Raw genomic sequence first — 6,000 nt, forward strand, 5'->3', positions numbered from 1 at the left:
CAGCATGGCTGTGCAGAGATGAGCGCGAGTCCTACCCCATGGGCCCACCACCCCCTCCCAGACAAGGTCCAGTCACCCTCAGCACCTGAGCAGGGCCTCTGTGCCGCGGGCACAGCTCTGAGGGGTGCTGGCAGAGAGGAGCCAGCCCTAGTGCTGCCAGCGGCCACCCGACATCACCATGACCCTCATTCCTCCATTGCAGGGTGACAGCGGTGGTCCTCTCGTCTGCAAAGACAAGAGTGCTGACTACTTCTGGCTCGTTGGGGTGAGCAGCTGGGGGAGAGGCTGCGCCAGAGCGAAACGGCATGGAATGTACACCTCGACTCAGCACTACTACCACTGGATCCTGCAACAGATGGGACTGTATTCGACACCAAGGGCTGCACCAACATCATGGGCATGGAGTCCTTCTCTCACCGCCTCAGCTCCTTTTCAGAGGCCCAGCCCAACACCAGCACAGTGGGGCTGGTCTACCTCCTGCCCCTTTCCCCTCCAGAAGTTGCTGCAATCCTTTACCCGGCTGCAGGAGCTCCTGCAGATCCTAAAGGCAAAAAGGGCTTGAGCAACAGGAGGAAGAGGATCCAGCGCAGGCGGCAGCGGACCAGGGCCATCTCCTGCTGGGACGCTCACTGCCTGCGGACCCAAAGGCAGCCTCAGTGTCAAAGGCCTGCTCGGTCCTGCCCACACTCCTCTGAGCACACACAAACGCTCAGGCTGACTTAGCTCTTGAAATAAAGTTGCCGAATTTCCCAGCTAAACACGCTGCAGTCCAATTCAGTCTCCTGTGCAAGGCAAGGACTTCCATGCCTGCCACCTGCAAAGTGAGGCTGCAGGCAGCCACGTCGGGCACAAAGGGAAAGAGTCCCTCCAAAGGGCTGACCCCAGCCTGTTCACAGAGGAAGGTGCTCAGAGCCACCCGGCATGGAGAAGACTGTCACATCAGGGCCACAGAGGGGATAGGAAAAATCGATGTGACACGCAGACAGCTTGGTGGCATGTGCATGCACACACACGCGCAATGAGAAGGCTGAAGGGGTTCAGTTCTCCTGGAGTCGGGGCCAGATAACGGGCACTTGTCACCGCACATCTGCACTTGGGACTTGTCCACATCTGACTGACACAACCACTGCTGTGTAACACCACGCAACACCCAAAGTCTGTCCTAACCACGCCTAGAGGGCACAGCTCATGAAACAGCAGGGACAGACCTGAAACAGAGATCTGCCCAGGGCAGGGAGGGGAACGGGGAGGAAGATGCCGTGCTGGAAGCTCTGGGCTCCTGACGCTAACAGCAGCGCGGACGCAGTCTGGACAAAAAGCTCTGCCTGCTGCATTCCCATGGAGTAAGTAGCGGGTGGTTTCACTTTCTGTATGTGTGAGGTTGTCCTGTCCCTTGCTAGAGGGGTGTGTCTCGTGCAGATGGGCAGTAGGGGACGTCCCAACTCCCTCAGCCCTGGCAAATCAAAGCTGTGTCCTAATGACAGAAAGCAGAGCTGAGCTGAGAGATGGGAGCACTGGGAAAGCCACGGCCTGACGGCCAGGACAGAAGAGCAGAGCTCTCCAGCCTCCATCAGAAGGGGCCACTCCCAAAGTGCCTCCTGCCCTCTGGTCAGTAAAGCCGTCACTTACAGAGCGGGGACATCTCTGAAAAAGGGCCCGAAACCTCCACTACGAACAGCAGACGAGCCCCAGATGTCCTCAGCACAGGGTTGGCTGCGTTACTGACAGCCAGGGAATTCACTAAACGCAGTTTGACTCATTTGCCTGCTTCATCTAGAGCACTTTTAAATCCCCATACACTGATCCAAGGTGCCAGAGGTATTTTAACCCTTGAGAACCCAAGGGTGCTAAACCCTGGTTAAGAAAGCAATTTTAAATGTGCAAATCTCTCTTCCTTCAGTGTGTAAGGAACGGTGAATGAACTGCTCATCCAGCCCGGCTCCCAGCTCTTGCTACAAGGAGGATACATTGGGCTCCATCTTGCTTAAAATACTGAGCTGAATCAGCAGATCCTGTCCTGGAGGAAGAGGGGACCCTGCCCTGAACCTCTGTGCAGCCCCAAACTGCTGCTGCAGGTTAAGGGCCAGAAGCAGAACACAAAGAGACCAAAGAATAAGCTGATATAAACTGCTGGATTTGGAGGCCTGGTATCCCCGTACCAAAAGACATGTCCAAAGACCCTGGGCTAAAGGATTGTTCCTTCAAGTACAAGAGGTCCTACAGGAAACCCCCTTGTTTTCTCCGGGATTTGGTCACCAGAGAGCTGCCCACCAGCCCCGGGAGAGAAGGGCACACATCCTAATTAAAGGCAACATGTAAAAGCCCCAAACAAAAAAAGTAGAGATTCTTTGGTGGCATCTAGAAGCAAGTGACAAAGATACAGCAGCTTTTGGTAACAATTCCTTGAAGGGAAAGCCAGAGTTGATAGGCATCCCCGCTGGAAGGCTCTTACAGAGGAGAGTGTTAAACAGTGTCAGCTGGCAGCTTTGAGCATTGTCTGGGAAATGTCAAACCCTGTCAAGGTACCACAGAGCTCTCTGCAGCCAGGCCCAGCGAGGGACTCCTGTGGGCTCAGATCTGAGAACACAGAGCGATGGGCCACCAGCCCTGCCGACAGAAAACACCTTCTGAGCAGCGGGCGCAGAGAGTACAGCGCCCTCAAACCACCAAAGCAGCCAGGTCAGCCCCCGGACACCCAGCATCTCCCCACAGCACCTGCAGCCACGTCTGCAGCCCAGCCCTGCTGTCAGGAGTCCTCTCGGGCTGGGCGGGTCAGCGCCCGTATGTGGGGGTGCTGATGTCACCGGTGACACGGTGTCCCGCTAAGGGTGTCCCTGCCCAGATATGGGGGTGTGATGTCACGACGGCCATGGTGACACCACCAAAGCTGTCCCTGCCCACATATAGGGGTGCTGATGTCACAACGGCCGCTGTAACCCATGGCAACAAGCCTATAACAAGGGTCGCTGGGCTCCAGCCGTGCGTCAGTGCGACCTGGGAGGTGAGGAGAGGGCAGGGGAGGGATGGGGCTGGTCGGGGGCTGCCGAGGAAGGAGGGAATTCCCAAACCTCGGGGCGCTGGGGCTGTGCTGAGAGCTGACCCGCGCCCCTCTTCTCCCTCAGAGTCAGCCAAGGAGCATCTGGGAGAGACACCCCGGTGCTGCTGAAACAGGGACGCTCCCAACACTCGCTGAGGACGTGCGCCATGTCTGAGAGGCGAGAGGACGAGGCCCCCGACTCGATGGAGCAGGGTGAGAGCAAAGTTTCCCTCCCGCAGCACAGCAGAGGGGCTGTCGGGGCGGTCAGCGTGGGGCTGAGCACGGTGGCAGGGGGAGGCAGTGCCTGCGATGCCCCTTCCACGCCACGGCCCCCAGCCCTGCCCCTCAGCCCCTCAGGGACGGAGCAGGGCCCGGGGGACAATCCCTCAGGGACGCTTCCCCCAGCCCCACAGAGGTGCTCATTCCCGCCGGCATTTGTTCTCTCCCCTCCAGCGTGCGTGCTGTGTGGCCAGAGTGCAGTGGACCAATTTCTCTACGGGCCGAAAGTAGATATGCAATTGTTCTGTGCCCATTTCTTCTGCATGGTGAGTCCCCTGGGGAACCCTCCTGCTGGCTGACATGCTCTCCCAGCCACACTCTCCTCATCACTCATCCGCTCGTGTCTTCTCTTCTGCAGATTTTTGCCAGCAAGTTTTTTTACCGTCAGGATGATGAAACAGGGGAGCTTAGAGTGGTCACTGAGGACATTCGCCACTTAGTGGAGCGGGCAGTGCAGGAGGTGAGGACCTGACCATATGAAGGGGATTTGTGTCAAAGAGGTTTGGGGGAGCTTATTCCAGAGCCAAGGAAAGAAATCCCAGCCCCTCCAAGCAGCTCTGGGACAAAAGCCTTGATCCCAGCAGCTCCACAGAGCTCCAGCCCAGGAGCCTGGGGCACCGGGCGGATCTGTGGGCTGTGGCCCAGCAGCGGCCACATCCTGCGCCCTGCCCGGAGGCGTGGGGCTGGCTGGGGAGGCCCTGAGGCTGCCGCTGACGGGGGATGCTCTTCTCTTTCCAGCGATGCTTCGTCTGCGGGGAGAGCGGGGCCGCCATCAGCTGCTCCCAGGAGGGCTGCGACTGCAGCTTCCACCTGCCCTGTGCCATCGAGGGTGAATGCATCACCCAGTACTTTCTTCCGTACAGGTACCACTTCTTCCCAACTTGCCCCCACCGAGGAAGGACCCAGCACTTCTCAACTCACCCGTCCCTTCCCTCTTCCCCCCAGGTCCTTCTGCAGGGAGCACCGCCCAGAGCAGGAGGTGGAGGCAGCTCTGGAGGAGGGCACCGAGTGCCTCATCTGCCTGGAGCCTGTGGAGGACAGAAAGTCCTTCCACACCTTGGTGTGCCCGGCCTGCAAACACGCCTGGTTCCACCGGGTCTGCATCCAGGTAGGAGCCGTTCCCTCGTGCCCCGGACACAGCAGGAGCTGGGCAGCACCAGGGCCTGACTCCTGCTCCTTTTGTTTCCGCTGCAGGGCCAGGGTCGGTACAACTCTATTAGTACCTTCAGATGCCCTCACTGCAGAGACGGAATTGGCTTTCTCGATGACATGCTCACCATGGGCATCCGAGTGCCCGTGAGGTTGGTGTCCTGCCGGCTCACAGCACAGGAGGCTGCAAGCCCTGTGCCATGCCCGGGGCTGCCCCTGCAGTCCTGCCCCTCCGCTGTCCCGTCTGCCTGGGCTTCAGCTTCACGGAGGAGCTGAAAACCAGGCAGGAGGGAGGAGCAGGGCTGCCCTGCATCGGCCCTATGCCGGAGCAGCAGGGGCTCAGCCATTTCCCTTTCTCCATCAGATTGCCATCACAGGACAACGAGCCTCCAGTTGAAGCATTAGTCCAGAGGCACAGGCGCTGCGATGCCCGTGAGTGCCTTTGTCCCACAGGCCGGGAGCACGCCGAGGAACAGGGGTAAGTTGGCAAAGCAGCACCCTGGGCTCTGCACGGGATCTGTCTCACCAAGAGCTCAGAGCAGAAGGATGAGAACAGGAGCTGTGCTGCACAATCCCATGCTGCGGTCACCTTCTCCTCACAACCATGAACCCTTTTGCTTCCCCAGGCCCTGGGAAATGCTCCTGTGCAGCTCCTGCACTGCCGTGGGCACCCACCGGCGCTGCTCCAGCGTCAGCACCACCAGGACCAGCTGGGTGTGTGAGAGCTGTACTGGTCAGGGCACCGGTAAGAGGCAAAGCACCTTCATGCCCCTGGGCTGGGGCCAGGGCCCAGGCAAGGCCTGGCAGTGGGTGCCCAGGTTGGGCTTGGCAGAGCCTCTCTGCCCCAGGAGAGCTGGGGGCACCGCTCTGGCCTGTCCACTGTGGCCTCTGTGCCCCTGACTTTCCTACTTCCCCTTACAGACTCCAGTGACAGCTCAGAGCTCGCTGGCTCTGGCAATGGCAGCGGCTCAGGATCGGGGTCATCTCACCGCTCACCAGCACCAGAGAGCAGCAGCCCCAGCTCTGGTAGCCAGGGGTCATGGGGGTCATCGGACTCCCAAGTGCTTCGGGGCAGCAGCAGCAGCTCCAGCTCACCTGGGCCCGAGCACACACGACACCGCTCCCGGGTGCAACGTCGTGCCCAGACGCCTTACAGCCGGCCCAGAACACGCCGGGAGAGGAGCCACGTGCCAGTACCAAGGGCTGAGGGCAGCCCCCCTGGCCAGGCAGCGCTGGGGACGTCCCAGGGCTCCCCAGTGCCGGAGAACAGCAGCCCCAGCACCGCCAGCCAGCTGCCAGCGGAGTCCTCCTCCCCCTCTCCAGCGCTCGAGAGTGGCAGCAGCTCCAGCCCCCGTGGGCCCGTGCGGAGGAGGCACCGCTCCCGCATGGAACGTCGGGCCCAAACCCCTTACAGCCGGCCCGGACGCAGACGCGGGACCAGCCGTGATCTGTCCCCAGGTGATGGATCTGATGCCCCTCCACCAGCGCAATAAAGTTGACTGTTGATCTCTGCCCTGGGAGATTCCACGCTCATT

At 60.1% G+C, this 6,000-nt stretch overlaps 1 pseudogene; it reads left to right on the top strand.

The window, feature by feature from the left end:
* The window catches only part of LOC141972321 (acrosin-like), a 35,393-nt pseudogene extending 29,997 nt beyond the window's left edge, over positions 1 to 5,396 (top strand).
* Positions 5,397 to 6,000: the final 604 nt, after the last annotated feature.

The sequence above is a fragment of the Athene noctua genome, chromosome 32 (assembly GCF_965140245.1).
Source record: "Athene noctua chromosome 32, bAthNoc1.hap1.1, whole genome shotgun sequence".
In the NCBI taxonomy this organism is placed as follows: Eukaryota; Metazoa; Chordata; class Aves; order Strigiformes; family Strigidae; genus Athene; species Athene noctua.